Raw genomic sequence first — 20,365 nt, forward strand, 5'->3', positions numbered from 1 at the left:
TCATCCCTCCTGGGGTGGCGCCGCTCTTCTCTCTAGAAATATGGCAAATAGTCTTAGAGTTTATACTTGACTAACTGGGGCCCAGGTTACGAAGCAGACAGACTGGCTAAACCGACCGTCTGCTAGCTGCCTCACGTCACAGAGGTCAGTTAATTCTCAGCACATAGAGACTCTTTCACCTAGATATCACACTATAGAGACTGTGTCTGTTCCCCGAACTAGAAAATACAAAAAACGTCCAAACCAAGTTAAGAGTAATAATTTAATTGAGGTTCAACAAATAATAGACAGATGCAATACAGATAAACAAATGATAAAGCTTGGCTTATTGAATATCAGATCCCTTTCTACGAAAACACTTTTTGTAAATAATATGATCACTGATCATAATCTAGATGTGCTCTGTTTGACAGAAACCTGGCTAAAACCTGATGATTACATTATTTTAAATGAGTCCACCCCCCAAGATTACTGTTATAACATTAGCCGCGTCTAAAAGACAAAGGGGGAGGTATTGCTTCAAGGGCAGGCTTCAAGTATAACTCGTTTGAAGTAATGGTGCTTCATATAACATTATCCAGAGAAACAAATGTTAATGATAAATCCTCTATGATGTTTGTACTGGCTACTGTATACAGGCCACCAGGGCACCATAAAGACTTTATTAAAGAGTTTGGTGATTTTACATCTGAGTTGTCCTGGCAGAAGATAAAGTTTTAATAGATGGTGATTTTAATTTCCATGTTGATAATGAAAAAGATGCATTGGGATCAACATTTGTAGACATTCTGAACTCTATTTGGGTTAGACAACATGTTTCAGTACCTACTCATTGTCGAAATCATACTCTAGATTTAATACTGTCACATAGAATTGATGTTTATAGTGTTGAAATTATGCAGCCAAGTGATGATATCTCAGATCATTATTTAGTTTTGTGCAAACTTCATATAGGCAAAATTGTAAATTCTACTTCTTGTTACAAGTATAGTAGAACCATGACTTCTACCACAAAAGACTGCTTTTTAAGTTATCTTTCTGATGTATCCGAATTCCTTAGCATATCCAAAACCTTAGAACAACTTGATGATGTAACAGAAACTATGGACTCTCTCTTTTCTAGCATTTTAAATACAGTTGCTCCTTTACATTTAAGGAAGGTTAAGGAAACCAGTATGACACCATGGTATAATGAGCATACTCACACCCTAAAGAGATCAGCCCGCAAAATAGAGCGCAGCTGGAGGAAAACAAAACTATAGGTATTTTCGTATTGCTTGGCGGGTAAGTAACCTATCCTACAGAAAAGCAATAAAAACTGCCGGATACGATTACTTTTATTCTCTTTTAGAAGAAATCAAACATAACCCCAGGTATTTATTCAATACAGTGGCTAAATTAACAAAAAATAAAGCCTCAACAAGGTTTGACATTTCCCAACATCACAGCAGTAATGACTTTCTGAACTACTTTACTTCTAAAATCGATACTATTAGAGATAAAATTGTAACCATTCAGCCATCAGCTACAGTATCGCATCAGACAGTGCACTATAGACCCCCTGAGGAACAGTTCCACTCATTATCTACTATAGGAGAGGAAGAATTGTATAAACTTGTTAAATCATCTAAACCAACAACATGTATGTTAGACCCTATACCATCTAAGCTCCTGAAAGAGGTGCTTCCAGAAGTCATAGATCCTCTTCTGACTATTATTAATTCCTCATTGTCATTAGGATATGTCCCCAAAACCTTCAAACTGGCTGTTATTAAGCCTCTCATCAAAAAGCCACAACTTGTCCCCAAAGAACTAGTTAATTATAGACCAATCTCAAATCTCCCTTTTCTCTCCAATATACTAGAAAAGTTGGTATCCTCACAATTATATTCTTTCTTAGAGAAAAATGGTATATGTGAGGATTTCCAGTAAGGATTTAGACCGTATCATAGTTCTGAGACTGCTCTCCTTAGAGTTACAAATTACCTGCTCTTATCATCTGATCGTGGTTGTATCTTTCTATTAGTTCTATTGGATCTTTGTGCTGCGTTTGACACAATTGACCACAACATTCTTTTGCATAGACTTGAACACTTTCTTGACATTAATGGAAGTGCATTAGCATACTTATATGACCGCCATCAATTCGTAGCAGTGAAAGAAGAGGTATCATATTGATAACACGTGCAGTATGGAGTACCTCAAGGCTCAGTACTAGGGCCGCTACTCTTCACGCTCTATATGTTACCCTTGGGAGATATCATCAGGAAACATGGTGTTAGCTTTCATTGTCATGTTGATGATACTCAGCTCTATATTTCTTTGCGGCCCAGTGAATCACACCATTTTGAAAAACTAATGGAATGCATAGTTGATATAAAAAACTGGATGACAAGTAATTTCTTACTGCTATATTCTGAAAAAAACAGAGGTGTTAATTATAGGACCTAAAAACTCTGCATGTAGTAACCTAGAACACTGTCTAAGACTTGATGGCTTCTCTGTCAATTCTTTGTCATCAGTTAGGAACCTAGGTGTGCTATTTAAACGCAATCTTTCCTTAGAAAGCCACTTTTCTAGCATTTGTAAAACTGCATTTTTCCATCTCAAAAATATACCTAAATTACGGCCTATGCTCTCAATGTCAAATACAAAAATGTTAGTCCATGCATTTATGACCTCAAGGTTAGATTATTGTAATGCTTAATTGGGTGGTTGTTCTGCACATTTTGTAAACAAACTACATTTAGTCCAAAATGCAGCAGCAAGAGTTCTTACTAGAACCAGGAATTATGACCATATTGTCAGGGTGCGTACTAGACAGATGACTCAGAAGCAGAGTAGAGAAAAGGAGAATCTTTTTTCTTGCCACAAAACACAAAATAACAAAAAAAAAAAAAAAAAAAATCTGGTGCAAACAGAGATCTCCGAGCTGGCCGGCACACTGCAGACCACTCGCGCTGCCGGATCTCCGAACTACGGATCCTTAGATGGAAAAAACAGAAGGTGAGACTGAGATTTGGAACTATACAAAACATGGGCAAAGACAAAACAATCTACTCACGACGACAGACAGAAAAGCAGAGACATATAAGGGAGTGGGGGAACGAGCGACAGGTGGGGAAGAATCAGCTCGTGATCTGCACAACCCCGCCACGATCAGCGCTGATTGTCCAGACAACGATCTACCAAACAGACAGGACAACACAGACCGCAGGGGAAGCTGAGACGGCACGTTGCACCGTGACAGTACCCCAACCTCGGGGACGCCTCCTGAATATCGCGAGCCGGAATCCAGCATCTCTCCTCCGGACCATAACCCTCCCAGTCTACCAGATATTGATGTCCTCTATCCCTAAGCCTCACATCAATGAGCCGCCGTACAGTATAGGCAGGCGACCCCTCGATGAGCCTAGGAGGCGGAGGGGCAGAGGTCAGGGGCTGAAGGGGGGAGCGAAAGGCGGGTTTAATCTTAGAAACGTGGAAAACCGGGTGGATCCTTCTAAACTGAGAGGGCAATTTGAGCCGTACTGACACCGGACTAAGCACCTTGGCGATGATAAACGGTCCAACAAATTTGGGTCCCAGTTTACCTGAGGGCAGTCTGAAGTTAATGTCCTTAGTAGACAACCAGACTCTCTGACCACACATGCAAAGTGGGGCTTAGTACAGTGACGGTTCGCCGATGCCTTGTTCCTCTCACCAGTCCGAGTGAGGGCTTCTCTGGCGATCCTCCAAGTACGGAGGCATCTCTGAATAAACACATGCATGGAGGGAACAACGGCATCTGATTCTTGAGAGGGGAATAGAGGTGGCTGGTAGCCTAAACAGCACTGGAAGGGAGACAAACCTGTAGATGAGACCAGGGGGGAGTTATGCGCATACTCTACCATGGTCAACCTGGAACTCCAAGATGACGATTCAGCAGACGCCACACAGCGCAGGACTCTCTCCAAATCTTGGTTTGCACGCTCGGCCTGACCATTAGTCTGCGGGTGATAACCAGAAGATAGGCTCGCAGTCGCCCCCAGCTGTCAACAGAACTCTGTCCAAAACCTAGACACAAACTGGGGACCTCTGTCAGAAACCACGTTCACCGGGAGGCCATGAATACGGAAAACATGATCTAAGACCGTAGTCGCTGTCTCCCTCGCTGATGGCAATTTGGGGAGGGGAATAAAATGGACTGCCTTTGAGAACCTGTCCACCACAGTGAGAACTACCGTCTTGCCCCTAGATGGAGGCAAGCCAGTCACAAAGTCCATCGCTATGTGTGACCAGGGCCGCGAAGGGACCGACAACAGCTGAAGTAGCCCTGCTGGGGGTCGATTAAATCCCTTACCCGTAGCACAAATCGGACAGGCCGACACAATCTGTCGAGCATCCTGCGCCACGGACGGCCACCAAAGCTGCTGCTTGATTTACCTACAAGTACGAGTCGCTCCAGGGTGGCAAACTAGACTAGAAGAGTGGCCCCACTGAAGTACGCTAGTTCGGACTGACTCAGGTACAAAGAGCAGACCCTCTGGGCATCCAGTGGGAACAGAAGCATCGCGTAGTGCCGCGCAGACCTTGGACTCCACCCCCCAGGTGACCACAGCCACAACCCATTCGGGATGCAAAATGGCCACCGGGAGGGTGGGACTAGCCTCAGCCTCAAAAACTGGCGACACCACGTCAGGTTTACCATTCTTAGAGCCCGGGCGATAAGAAATGGTAAACCTGAAACATCCAAAAAATAATGCCCAGCGAGCCTGCCTAGAATTTATTCTCCTGGTGGTGCGAATGTACTCAAGATTCTTGATGATCTTGGATCAGTCCAAATGATAAACGGAAATCGAGCTCCCTCTAACCAGAGATGCCACTCCTCCAGGGCCAGCTTGACAGCTAGTAACTCCCTATTCCAAATGTCATAGTTCCGTTCCGCGGGGGTTAAAATCATGGTAAGCCTCCGGTACATCCACAAAGTTAATCAGCTCCTCCTGCAACACAGAATGAGACAAGACAGGGGGAAAAGCAGCACCAAAACACTGAGCTAAACAGAAAGGGCTCCAAGCCAAAATAGAACCACGGGCCCAATCAATATGAGGGTTATGTTTAAACCAACCATGTGTGACCCAACACAACTGGAGCGGTGGGTGAGTGAATGAGGTGAAATCTAATCTCCTCAGCATGATTATAAGACAAAGTTAATGTGACAAACTGGGTGGTGTGAGTGATATTAGTGAGATGGGTGCCACAAAGGGTCCTGGGAGAAATAGGTTCGGCCAGTGCAACGGCCTAAATCCCCAGACGAGTTGCCAATCTGGAATCCATGCCACCTGGTGGCAGTCGAGTTGTAGTGACGCTCACCATGCGCTCTCCCATGCGTGAAAAGCGTCGCCTTGCCACAGGGCACGCCGCTACCACGTGACCCGCCTCACCGCAGTACAGACAGAGCTGATTATCCAAGCGACGGCGTCGCTCTCCTATTGTCAGCCGTGCTCTCCCAATCTGCATAGGCTCCTCCTCCGGGAGGATGCGGCGTTGAGAGATTGTGTCACATGCTGCTCCATATGGGACCCCGGTGACGTGTTCATGGGGAATCCCCTCTCTACGGTGCCGAGAACGGAGAGTAATCCGGTCGTCGACCCGAATGGCGAGGTCGATAAGCCCATCCAAGCCAGGGGGCAGCTCTAAAGAATAGATCTCATCCTTCACCTGCTCAGCCAGGCAGTGGAGGAAGTGATCCCAGAGAGCCTTCTCATTCCAGCCGCAGGACACGGTGAGTGTGCGGAACTGAATGGAGTAACAGGACACCGACTGCTCTCTCTACTGAAGCAGCGACAATGCTCGTGCTGCCTCAATACCGTGTGCCCAGCGGTCAAACACCTTGCGCAGCTTCCTCGAGAATGCCTCAAATGACGCACAACAGTCATGATTGCTGTCCCACATAGCCGTTCCCCACTCTCTCGCTTGACCAACTAGGAGAGAAATGACAAACGCCACCCTGGACTGCTCCGTGGGGAAACAGGAAGGCTGGAGAGTGAAAGTCAGCGAGCACTGGGACAGAAATGACCGACATGAGTTGGGCTCACCCGAGTATAGAGCGAGTGGCGTGGCTAAGAGCAGGTGGGACAGACGGGGCAGCCGGGGGGGATGGCCTGCAGCTGGTCAAGTTGTTCGGCTAGCTGTTTGAGTTGGAGAGAGATCTCTGAGTAGGCGCGACGAGAAGCTGTGATTTTCTCCTGCTGTCGACCCAGAAGAGAGCCCTGCTGAATCCATTTATGCTGAGTAGATTCTGTCAGGGTGTGTACTAGACAGAGGACTCAGAAGCAGAGTAGAGAAAAGGAGAATCTTTATTCTCGCCACAAAACACAAAATAACATGAACAATAATAAAATGCTCTGGTGCACACAGAGATCTCCAAGCTGGCCGGCACACTGCGGACCACTCACACTGCCGGATCTCCGAAATACGGATCCCTAGACGGGAAAAACAGAAGGTGAGACTGAGATTTGGAACCATACAAAACATGGGCAAAGACAAAACAATCCACTCACGACGACAGACAGAAAAGCAGAGACATATAAGGGAGTGGGGGAACGAGCGACAGGTGGGGAAGAATCAGCTTGTGATCTGCACAACCCCACCATGATCAGCGCTGATTGTCCAGACCACGAGCTACCAAACAGACAGGACAACACAGACCGCAGGGGAAGCTGAGACGGCACCCTGCATCGTGACACATATTAGCCCGGTCCTGTCAACACTGCACTGGCTCCAAATCAAACATCATATATATTTTAAAATATTGCTTATTACTTATAAAGCCCTGAATGGTTTAGCACCTCAGTATTTGAGTGAGCCTCTTTTACATTATAATCCTCTACGTCCGCTACGTTCTCAAAATCAACTGCGGGCAGCAGATCCTTTTCCTATTTGGCGCCTAAACTCTGGAATAACCTACCTAACTGTGTTCGGGAGGCAGACACACTCTTGCAGTTTAAATCTAGATTAAAGACCCATCTCTTTAACCTGGCTTACACATAACATACTAAAATGCTTTTAATATCCAAATCCGTTAAAGGATTTTTAGGCTGCATTAATTACGTAAACCGGAAACAGGAACACTTCCCATAACACCCTATGTACTTGCTACATCATTAGAAGAATGGCCTCGTCGATACGTGGGCAGTGGTCCTGACACGATGATCGTCGTCGCAGGTGTCATGCTGTGAACCGTCTTGATCAGGCTCTTGAAGTCTTGTTAACCCTGGCATGATACACGACCGATCTGGTGCTCTTATCGGCTTTCAGGATTGCGGATATCTGCGCAGAAACATCGAGAACACGAGCACCAGGGAAACCTTCAGCTAGCATAGCACAAATGTGTCGGACGATGGAGTCTCCGATGATCACAGTCAAAGTCAAAGTCAAAGTCACCTTTATTTATATAGCGCTTTAAACAAAATACATTGCGTCAAAGCAACTGAACAACATTCATTAGGAAAACAGTGTCAATAATGAAAAAATGATAGTTAAAGGCAGTTCATCATTGAATTCAGTTATGTCATCTCCATTCAATTAAATAGTGTCTGTGCATTTATTTGCAATCAAGTCAACGATATCGCTGTAGATGAAGTGTCCCCAACTAAGCAAGCCAGAGGCGACAGCGGCAAGGAACCAAAACTCCATCGTTGACAAAATGGAGAAAAAAACCTTGGGAGAAACCAGGCTCAGTTCGGGGGCAAGTTCTCCTCTGACCAGACGAAACCAGTAGTTCAATTCCAGGCTGCAGCAAAGTCAGATTGTGCAGAAGAATCATCTGTTTCCTGTGGTCTTGTCCTGGTGCTCCTTTGAGACAAGGTCTTTACAGGGGATCTGTATCTGGGGCTCTAGTTGTCCTGGTCTCCGCTGTCTTTAAGGGATGTAGAGGTCCTTTCTAGGTGCTGATCCAGCATCTGGTCTGGATACGTACTGGATCCGGGTGACTGCAGTGACCCTCTGATCTGGACACAGACTGGATCTGGTGGCCACGGTGACCTCGGAACAAGAGAGAAACAGACAAATATTAGCGTAGATGCCATTCTTCTAATGATGTAGCAAGTACATAGGGTGTTATGGGAAGTGTTTCCGGTTCCGGTTTACCTAATTAATGCAGCCTAAAAATCCTTTAACGGATTTGGATAATAAAAGCATATTAGTATGTTATGTGTATGCCAGGTTAAAGAGATGGGTCTTTAATCTAGATTTAAACTGCAAGAGTGTGTCTGCCTCCCAAACAATGTTAGGTAGGTTATTCCAGAGTTTAGGCGCCAAATAGGAAAAGGATCTGATGCCCTCTGGGCATCCAGTGGGAACAGAAGCATCGCGTAGTGCCGCGCAGACCTTGGACTCCACCCCCCAGGTGACCACAGCCACAACCCATTCGGGATGCAAAATGGCCACCGGGAGGGTGGGACTAACCTCAGCCTCAAAAACTGGCGACACCACGTCAGGTTTACCATTCTTAGAGCCCGGGCGATAAGAAATGGTAAACCTGAAACATCCAAAAAATAATGCCCAGCGAGCCTGCCTAGAATTTATTCTCCTGGTGGTGCGAATGTACTCAAGATTCTTGATGATCTTGGATCAGTCCAAATGATAAACGGAAATCGAGCTCCCTCTAACCAGAGATGCCACTCCTCCAGGGCCAGCTTGACAGCTAGTAACTCCCTATTCCAAATGTCATAGTTCCGTTCCGCGGGGGTTAAAATCATGGTAAGCCTCCGGTACATCCACAAAGTTAATCAGCTCCTCCTGCAACACAGAATGAGACAAGACAGGGGGAAAAGCAGCACCAAAACACTGAGCTAAACAGAAAGGGCTCCAAGCCAAAATAGAACCACGGGCCCAATCAATATGAGGGTTATGTTTAAACCAACCATGTGTGACCCAACACAACTGGAGCGGTGGGTGAGTGAATGAGGTGAAATCTAATCTCCTCAGCATGATTATAAGACAAAGTTAATGTGACAAACTGGGTGGTGTGAGTGATATTAGTGAGATGGGTGCCACAAAGGGTCCTGGGAGAAATAGGTTCGGCCAGTGCAACGGCCTAAATCCCCAGACGAGTTGCCAATCTGGAATCCATGCCACCTGGTGGCAGTCGAGTTGTAGTGACGCTCACCATGCGCTCTCCCATGCGTGAAAAGCGTCGCCTTGCCACAGGGCACGCCGCTACCACGTGACCCGCCTCACCGCAGTACAGACAGAGCTGATTATCCAAGCGACGGCGTCGCTCTCCTATTGTCAGCCGTGCTCTCCCAATCTGCATAGGCTCCTCCTCCGGGAGGATGCGGCGTTGAGAGATTGTGTCACATGCTGCTCCATATGGGACCCCGGTGACGTGTTCATGGGGAATCCCCTCTCTACGGTGCCGAGAACGGAGAGTAATCCGGTCGTCGACCCGAATGGCGAGGTCGATAAGCCCATCCAAGCCAGGGGGCAGCTCTAAAGAATAGATCTCATCCTTCACCTGCTCAGCCAGGCAGTGGAGGAAGTGATCCCAGAGAGCCTTCTCATTCCAGCCGCAGGACACGGTGAGTGTGCGGAACTGAATGGAGTAACAGGACACCGACTGCTCTCTCTACTGAAGCAGCGACAATGCTCGTGCTGCCTCAATACCGTGTGCCCAGCGGTCAAACACCTTGCGCAGCTTCCTCGAGAATGCCTCAAATGACGCACAACAGTCATGATTGCTGTCCCACATAGCCGTTCCCCACTCTCTCGCTTGACCAACTAGGAGAGAAATGACAAACGCCACCCTGGACTGCTCCGTGGGGAAACAGGAAGGCTGGAGAGTGAAAGTCAGCGAGCACTGGGACAGAAATGACCGACATGAGTTGGGCTCACCCGAGTATAGAGCGAGTGGCGTGGCTAAGAGCAGGTGGGACAGACGGGGCAGCCGGGGGGGATGGCCTGCAGCTGGTCAAGTTGTTCGGCTAGCTGTTTGAGTTGGAGAGAGATCTCTGAGTAGGCGCGACGAGAAGCTGTGATTTTCTCCTGCTGTCGACCCAGAAGAGAGCCCTGCTGAATCCATTTATGCTGAGTAGATTCTGTCAGGGTGTGTACTAGACAGAGGACTCAGAAGCAGAGTAGAGAAAAGGAGAATCTTTATTCTCGCCACAAAACACAAAATAACATGAACAATAATAAAATGCTCTGGTGCACACAGAGATCTCCAAGCTGGCCGGCACACTGCGGACCACTCACACTGCCGGATCTCCGAAATACGGATCCCTAGACGGGAAAAACAGAAGGTGAGACTGAGATTTGGAACCATACAAAACATGGGCAAAGACAAAACAATCCACTCACGACGACAGACAGAAAAGCAGAGACATATAAGGGAGTGGGGGAACGAGCGACAGGTGGGGAAGAATCAGCTTGTGATCTGCACAACCCCACCATGATCAGCGCTGATTGTCCAGACCACGAGCTACCAAACAGACAGGACAACACAGACCGCAGGGGAAGCTGAGACGGCACCCTGCATCGTGACACATATTAGCCCGGTCCTGTCAACACTGCACTGGCTCCCAATCAAACATCATATATATTTTAAAATATTGCTTATTACTTATAAAGCCCTGAATGGTTTAGCACCTCAGTATTTGAGTGAGCCTCTTTTACATTATAATCCTCTACGTCCGCTACGTTCTCAAAATCAACTGCGGGCAGCAGATCCTTTTCCTATTTGGCGCCTAAACTCTGGAATAACCTACCTAACTGTGTTCGGGAGGCAGACACTCTCTTGCAGTTTAAATCTAGATTAAAGACCCATCTCTTTAACCTGGCTTACACATAACATACTAAAATGCTTTTAATATCCAAATCCGTTAAAGGATTTTTAGGCTGCATTAATTACGTAAACCGGAAACAGGAACACTTCCCATAACACCCTATGTACTTGCTACATCATTAGAAGAATGGCATCTACGCAAATATTAGTCTGTTTCTCTCTTGTTCCGAGGTCACCGTGGCCACGAGATCCAGTGTGTATCCAGATCAGAGGGTCACTGCAGTCACCCGGATCCAGTACGTATCCAGACCAGATGGTGGATCAGCACCTAGAAAGGACCTCTACTGCCCTGAAAGACAGCGGAGACCAGGACAACTGGAGTCCCAGATACAGATCCCCTGTAAATACCTTGTCTCAGAGTACCACCAGGACAAGATCACAGGAAACAGATGATTCTTCTGCACAATCTGACTTTGCTGCAGCCTGGAATTGAACTGCTGGTTTCGTCTGGTCAGAGGAGAACTGGCACCCCAACTGAGCCTGGTTTCTCCCAAGGTTTTTTTCTCCTTTCTGTCACCGATGGAGTTTTGGTTCCTTGCTGCTGTCGCCTGTGACTTGCTTAGTTAGGGTCACTTCATCTACAGCGATATCGTTGACTTGATTGCAAATAAATGCACAGACATTATTTAACTGAACAGAGATGACATCACTGAATTCAAGGATGAACTGCCTTTAACTATCATTTTGCATTATAGACACACTGTTTTCCTCATGAATGTAGTTCAGTTGCTTTGACGCAATGTATTTTGTTTAAAGCCCTATATAAATAAAGGTGACTTGACTTGACTTGATCTATGTACAAGTGTGTGATGAATCCGTGTCCTCAAGTGCTCGTTGAATCTCCAATGAAGATTCAAAGATCTGAGTGTCACATGGATTAGTCTTCCAGACTAGGGAGTTCACTGGGTTCTTGTAACATCAAAGCCACAGTCACAGATCGTTCACTAACGTTCTCTTTCTCCTTAATTGCCGAAGCCAGTATCAACTCAGGGCAATCATAGGAGATTTCAGCGATTTTTGAAACACAGGTAATAAGCTGGTAATCCGCAGTCCTGAGGGCAGCAGAACAAAGACACGGGTTAGTATAACACCAAAAGGTGAGTATACATTACACTTGGCTAGAAGAGCTCAGGAGACAAGAGGGATGAGACTGTTCCTGTTTGAGGCTTGATGGGATCTGTGGTGCAGGTTAGTGCTCTTATACTGGTGGTGATTGGTTTGGGTAGTTCGTTGCAGGTGTGGCTGGTTAATACTCAGGTGACTGGGAACGTTGCTGATTGGCAGGAACCGGAACTGCCAGATCCCTGACAGGGTCATCATAATAGTTATTTGACAATGGGCTAACTAGTCATATGGAGCGAAGTGTCCTGGAGATGTTGTCAGAGAGCAGCTCCACTCCAACTCTGATGGGGTGCAGGCCATCAGCACAAAAAAAGCCTAGGACACAACCAGAAAAGATTCCAATTATAAACAAATAGCAGTTTCTGTTCTTTACACCATGACAATAACCATTCATTTAAAGCAACAAGTCTACTGAACCTTTCGTGTCCTCGTCGATACGTGGGCAGTGGTCCTGACACGATGATCGTCGTCGCAGGTGTCATGCTGTGAACCGTCTTGATCAGGCTCTTGAAGTCTTGTTAACCCTGGCATGATACACGACCGATCTGGTGCTCTTATCGGCTTTCAGGATTGCGGATATCTGCGCAGAAACATCGAGAACACGAGCACCAGGGAAACCTTCAGCTAGCATAGCACAAATGTGTCGGACGATGGAGTCTCCGATGATCACAGTCAAAGTCAAAGTCAAAGTCACCTTTATTTATATAGCGCTTTAAACAAAATACATTGCGTCAAAGCAACTGAACAACATTCATTAGGAAAACAGTGTCAATAATGAAAAAATGATAGTTAAAGGCAGTTCATCATTGAATTCAGTTATGTCATCTCCGTTCAATTAAATAGTGTCTGTGCATTTATTTGCAATCAAGTAAACGATATCGCTGTAGATGAAGTGTCCCCAACTAAGCAAGCCAGAGGCGACAGCGGCAAGGAACCAAAACTCCATCGTTGACAAAATGGAGAAAAAAACCTTGGGAGAAACCAGGCTCAGTTCGGGGGCAAGTTCTCCTCTGACCAGACGAAACCAGTAGTTCAATTCCAGGCTGCAGCAAAGTCAGATTGTGCAGAAGAATCATCTGTTTCCTGTGGTCTTGTCCTGGTGCTCCTTTGAGACAAGGTCTTTACAGGGGATCTGTATCTGGGGCTCTAGTTGTCCTGGTCTCCGCTGTCTTTAAGGGATGTAGAGGTCCTTTCTAGGTGCTGATCCAGCATCTGGTCTGGATACGTACTGGATCCGGGTGACTGCAGTGACCCTCTGATCTGGACACAGACTGGATCTGGTGGCCACGGTGACCTCGGAACAAGAGAGAAACAGACAAATATTAGCGTAGATGCCATTCTTCTAATGATGTAGCAAGTACATAGGGTGTTATGGGAAGTGTTTCCGGTTCCGGTTTACCTAATTAATGCAGCCTAAAAATCCTTTAACGGATTTGGATAATAAAAGCATATTAGTATGTTATGTGTATGCCAGGTTAAAGAGATGGGTCTTTAATCTAGATTTAAACTGCAAGAGTGTGTCTGCCTCCCAAACAATGTTAGGTAGGTTATTCCAGAGTTTAGGCGCCAAATAGGAAAAGGATCTGATGCCCGCAGTTGATTTTGATATTCTAGGTATTATCAAATTGCCTGAGTTTTGAGAACGTAGCGGACGTAGAGGATTATAATGTAAAAGGAGCTCATTCAAATACTGAGGTGCTAAACCATTCAGGGCTTTATAGGTAATAAGCAATATTTTAAAATCTATACGATGCTTGATAGGGAGCCAGTGCAGTGTTGACAGGACCGGGCTAATATGGTCATACTTCCTGGTTCTAGTAAGAACTCTTGCTGCTGCATTTTGGACTAGCTGTAGTTTGTTTACTAAGCGTGCAGAACAACCACCCAATAAAGCATTACAATAATCTAACCTTGAGGTCATAAAAGCATGGATTAACATTTCCGCATTTGGCATAGACCCTAATTTAGATATATTTTTGAGATGGAAAAATGCAGTTTTACAAATGCTAGAAACGTGGCTTTCTAAGGAAAGATTGCGATCAAATAGCACACCTAGGTTCCTAACTGATGATGAAGAATTGAAAGAGCAACCATCAAGTCTTAGACAGTGTTCTTGGTTATTACAAGCGGAGTTTTTAGGTCCTATAACACCTCTGTTTTTTCAGAATTTAGCAGTAAGAAATTACTCGTCATCCATTATATCGACTATGCAATCCATTAGTTTTTCAAATTGGTGTGTTTCACCGGGCTGCGAAGAAATATAGAGTTGAGTATCATCAGCATAACAGTGAAAGCTAACACCATGTTTCCTGATGATATCTCCCAAGGGTAACATATAAAGCGTGAAGAGTAGCGGCCCTAGTACTGAGCCTTGAGGTACTCCATACTGCACTTGTGATCGATAGGATACATCTTCATTCACTGCTACGAACTGATGGCGGTCATATAAGTACGATTTAAACCATGCTAATGCACTTCCGTTAATGCCAACAAAGTGTTCAAGTCTATGCAAAAGAATGTTGTGGTCAATTGTGTCAAACGCAGCACTAAGATCCAATAAAACTAATAGAGAGATACACCCATGATCAGATGATAAGAGCAGATCATTTGTAACTCTAAGAAGAGCAGTCTCAGAACTATGATACGGTCTAAATCCTGACTGGAAATCCTCACATATACCATTTTTCTCTAAGAAGGAATATAATTGTGAGGATACCACCTTTTCTAGTATCTTGGACAGAAAAGGGAGATTCGGGATTGGTCTATAATTAACTAGTTCTTTGGGGTCAAGCTGTGGTTTTTTGATGAGAGGCTTAATAACAGCCAGTTTGAAGGTTTTGGAGACATATCCTAATGACAATGAGGAATTAATAATAGTCAGAAGAGGATCTATGACTTCTGGAAGCACCTCTTTTAGGAGCTTAGATGGTATAGGGTCTAACATACATGTTGTTGGTTTAGATGATTTAACAAGTTTATACAATTCTTCCTCGCCTATAGTAGAGAATGAGTGGAACTGTTCCTCAGGGGGTCTATAGTGCACTGTCTGATGTGATACTGTAGCTGACGGCTGAATGGTTGCAATTTTATCTCTAATAGTATCGATTTTAGAAGTAAAGTAGTTCATAAAGTCATTACTGCTGTGATGTTGGGAAATGTCAACACTTGTTGAGGCTTTATTTTTCGTTAATTTAGCCACTGTATTGAATAAATACCTAGGGTTATGTTTGTTTTCTTCTAAAAGAGAAGAAAGGTAATCGGATCTAGCAGTTTTAAATGCTTTTCTGTAGGATATGTTACTTTCCCGCCAAGCAATACGAAATACCTCTAGTTTTGTTTTCCTCCAGCTGCCCTCTATTTTTCGGGCTGCTCTCTTTGGGGTGCGAGTATGCTCATTATACAATGGTGTCAAACTGTTTTCCTTAACCTTCCTTAAGCGTAAAGGAGCAACTGTATTTAAAGTGCTAGAAAAGAGAGAGTCCATAGTTTCTGTTACATCATCAAGTTCTGAAGTTTTGGATATGCTAAGGAACTTGGATACATCAGGAAGATAACTTAAAAAGCAGTCTTTTGTGTTAGAAGTGATGGTTCTTCCATACTTGTAACAAGAAGTAGGATTTACAATTTTGGCTATATGAAGTTTGCACAGAACTAAATAATGATCTGAGATATCATCACTTGGCTGAATAATTTCAACACCATCAACATCAATTCCATGTGACAGTATTAAATCTAGAGTATGATTTCGACAATGAGTAGGTCCTGAAACGTGTTGTCTAACACCAATAGAGTTCAGAATGTCTATAAATGCTGATCCCAATGCATCTTTTTCATTATCAACATGGATATTAAAATCACCAACTATTAAGACTTTATCTGCAGCCAGAACTAACTCGGATATAAAATCACCAAACTCTTTAATAAAGTCTGTATGGTGCCCTGGTGGCCTGTATACAGTAGCCAGTACAAACATAACAGGGGATTTATCATTAACATTTGTTTCTCTGGATAGTGTTATATGAAGCACCATTACTTCAAATGAGTTATACTTGAAGCCTGCTCTCTGAGAGATCCTAAAAAACGTTGTTATAAATTGAAGCAACACCTCCACCTTTGCCTTTTAGACGCGGCTCATATTTATAACAGTAATCTTGGGGGGTGGACTCATTTAAAATAATGTAATCATCAGGTTTTAGCCAGGTTTCTGTCAAACAGAGTACATCTATATTATGATCAGTGATCATATTGTTTACAAAAAGTGTTTTCGTAGAAAGGGATCTGATATTCAATAAGCCAAGCTTTATAATTTGTTTATCCATATTGCTTCTGTTTTTTATTTTTTGAACCTCAATTAAATTGTTAATCTTAACTTGGTTTGGACGTTTTTTGTTTTTTTCTAGTTTGGGGAACAGACACAGTCTCTATAGTGTGATATCTAGGTGAAAAAGTCTCTATGTGCTGAGAATTAACTGACCTCTGTGACGGGAGGCGGCTAGCAGACGGTCGGTTTAGCCAGTCTGTCTGCTTCCTGACCTGGGCCCCAGTTAGTCAAGTATAAACACTAAGACTATTTGCCAAATTTCTAGAGAGAAGAGTGGCGCCACCCCAGGAGGGATGAAGACCATCTCTTTTAAGCAGGTCAGGTCTGCCCCAGAAGCTCGTCCAATTGTCTATGAAACCTATGTTATACCACAGTGTCGCGTCGCATCTCGCGGAGCGAAGCAGTTCAGGGTGGAGATCTCGAAGACCGGGCCTAACTCGCATCCTCCACTGTGGATGCACCCAGGATACGTAGTGTCCTGGCGCCGGAGTGAAGGACATCTGGGAGGACCGCATTCTGGGTGCACCGGGCCTGTGCAAAGAAACACATGGAGTAGAGGTGGTGGGACTGTTAGCAGCGCGCTGTATACTTACCCCAGACTTGTGAGCACCAAGGCAGCTTTCCACTCTCTCAGGAATCTGCTTCTCCACGGCCTCCAGCTCCAGCTGCAGGAATGCAGCTCGAACGTGTCCTCACTTACAATCAAAGGTAGACATACACCCGCCATTAAAACAAGTAACAATGAGTAAAGCAATGTTAATGTGTGTGAATAGAGTATTAGCAATGCAAGCGCGGTTAGTGGCAACCACGTTGCCGATGCTAACGGGCTATGCCATTCTTCTAATGATGTAGCAAGTACATTGGATGTTATGGGAAGTGTTCCTGGTTCTGGTTTACCTAATTAATGCACCCTAAAAATCATTTAATGGATTTGGATATTAAAAGCATATTAGTATGTTATGTGTATGCCAGGTTAAAGAGATGGGTCTTTAATCTAGATTTAAACTGCAAAAGTGTGCCTGCCTCCCGAACAATGTTAGGTAGGTTATTCCAGAGTTTAGGCACCAAATAGGAAAAGGATCTGCCACCCACAGTTGATTTTGATATTCTAGGTATTATCAAATTGCCTGAGTTTTGAAAATGTAGTGGATGTAGAGGATTATAATGTAAAAGGAGCTCATTCAAATACTGAGGTGCTAAACCATTCAGGGCTTTATAAGTAATAAGCAATATTTTAAAATCTATACAATGTTTGATAGGGAGCCAGTGCAGTGTTGACAGGACGGGGCTAATATGGTCATACTTCCTGGTTCTAGTAAGAACTCTTGCTGCTGCATTTTGGACTAGCTGTAGTTTGTTTACTAAGCGTGCAGGACAACCACCCAATAAAGCATTACAATAATCTAACCTTGAGGTCATAAATGCATGGATTAACATTTCTGCATTTGACATTGAGAGCATAGGCCGTATATTTAGATTTATTTTAGATATATTTTTGAGATGGAAAAATGCAGTTTTACAAATGCTAGAAACGTGGCTTTCTAAGGAAAGATTGCGATCGAATACACCTAGGTTCCTAACTGCTGACGAAGAATTGACAGAGCAACCATCAAGTCTTAGACAGTGTTCTAGGTTATTACAAGCAGAGTTTTTAGGTTCTATAATTAACACCTCTGATTTTTTCAGAATTTAGCAGTAAGAAATTACTCGTCATCCAGTTTTTTATACCGACTATGCATTCCATTCGTTTTTCAAATTGGTGTGTTTCACGGGCCGCAAAGAAATATAGAGCTGAGTATCATCAGCATAACAGTGAAAGCTAACACCATGTTTACTGATGATATCTCCCAAGGGTAACATATAAAGCGTGAAGAGTAGCGGCCCTAGTACTGAGCCTTGAAGTACTCCATACTGCACTTGTGATCGATATGATACATCTTCATTCACTGCTACGAACTGATGGCGGTCATATAAGTACGATTTAAACCATGCTAATGCACTTCCACTGATGCCAACAAAGTGTTCAAGTCTATGCAAAAGAATGTTGTGGTCAATTGTGTCAAACGCAGCACTAAGATCCAATAAAACTAATAGAGAGATACACCCACGATCAGATGATAAGAGCAGATCATTTGTAACTCTAAGGAGAGCAGTCTCAGTACTATGATACGGTCTAAATCCTGACTGGAAATCCTCACATATACTATTTTTCTCTAAGAAGGAATATAATTGTGAGGATACCACCTTTTCTAGTATCTTGGACAGGGCCGTCGCAAGTGGGGTGAAAAGTGGTGACGATTATAGGGGCCCACGGATGAGTGGGGGCCCCTGGCGATCTCAACCGAGTGCCTGAGGCCAGCCTAAAAAGACGATCACGAAAGTTGACAGGCCACTGCTGCGTGTCCTCACGAAAGCTTATCATTTTCATGGGTTTTTAAGCCTCGCCACTTTCCAATTTAAACATTCAAAAGAGTTAAAATAATTAAAACACAAGACTCGGAAAAGCTGAACTGGTTACTCGCATGCTGTGTTTGGTGCGCACGCCTCTCACAGTTTCAGAGCCGAGTCTCACAGACAGTGACACTGAACCAAGCTCTCCTTTGCGAAGTTCTCCTCGAACTTCAACTTCCTCCTGCACCAGAACGAACAAATACAAATCGCAGTTTAAACAAACAGAAAATGATGAGGAAAAGCCCAATTTAAGCAGCCGCTGTGTTCTGGCGTTTAAGGCTCAAGCAGAGAAAGGCATCTCAAAGCACTTGAACACAGAATTTTCTTCTTCTTGCTCTTGTACCGACAAAAACATACAAAATATGTCAAAATACCCGTCTTGAAAAGGATGTTCGAAAAAAACTCTCGGTTATGTCTTAAGTGAAACTAAACAGTTGAGAAAAAAAATCGGATGTGTATTATATCGGATGTGTTCATCGTCTCTTAAAGTGACCGCACCTTATTTAGCTACTAGCTGCTGTAATGTTAATCCAAGAAAATGAAAGAAAATCACTCACTGCTCTTGACTGAATTACTTCGTAGTTTTAACAAGAATGAGTGCACAGTCAAACCAAAAATTATTCAGACCCCATATATATATATATATATATATATATATATATATATATATATATATATATATATATAAGGTTTTAATAGGTGCAGGACACTATAATTAATTTAGGTAAGTAAGTATAGCAAAATAAAGCGAACTGTGACATATTATACCCAAAAAAACTTCATACATTGCACTTCTAGTGAAATTGATAGAAAGAAAAAAATGGGACCAAAAATTATTCAGACACTTTGACCTCACCATTTTTTGCTTATGTGTTTTTTTCTTCTTTAATTGCTAATGCAAACTTTTCACACCACAGACTGAACAGAATTAAGCATTGCTTGGTAATTGTTCAAAAAAGTATTGATAGTTGTGTAAAAATTGCCATACTAACAGTTGTCTGAAGTTTTGGTTGATTGTAATCCATTACTGCGGAGCCACGCACATGACATGCAAGAAAAAATAAATAAATTGTGTGCACGATTTACTAATTAGTTCCCTCAATGTACTAAAACGTGCGCACGATTACTATTGCGTTCCCTCGATTTGCTAAATTGTGCGCACAATTTAGTTAATAGAGGGAACAAATTAGTAAATCGTGCGGATGATTTAGCCCACTATTTTTTCCTGCATATCATGTGCGGGGCTCCGTACATTACATATCTTTCTATCAAAGTTATCTGATATTATCAAGATGAATTTGTTCTGACAGTTCAACTCTGAGTTCTTATCATATTTTATTACCATTTTATAAACTAGAGCAAATAAACTGTGATAATGTAAGAAACGTTGAAGGTGAATACATTTTGGTTTTTACATTTACATTACATTTAATCATTTAGCAGACACTTTTATCCAAAGCGACTTACAAATGAGAACAATATAAGCAGTCAGGTCAACAAGAGAACAACAACAGTATACAAGTGCCAAGACAAGTCTCAGTTAGTCTAGTATAGAACGCCTAGTCAGGATTTTTTTAAATTTTTTTTTTATGAAAAGACAAGAAAAGGAAAAGTGCTAGTATTAGTTGGTTAAGTGCTGTCGAAAA

This window comes from Carassius carassius, chromosome 25 (assembly GCF_963082965.1).
Source record: "Carassius carassius chromosome 25, fCarCar2.1, whole genome shotgun sequence".
NCBI classification, from domain to species: Eukaryota; Metazoa; Chordata; class Actinopteri; order Cypriniformes; family Cyprinidae; genus Carassius; species Carassius carassius.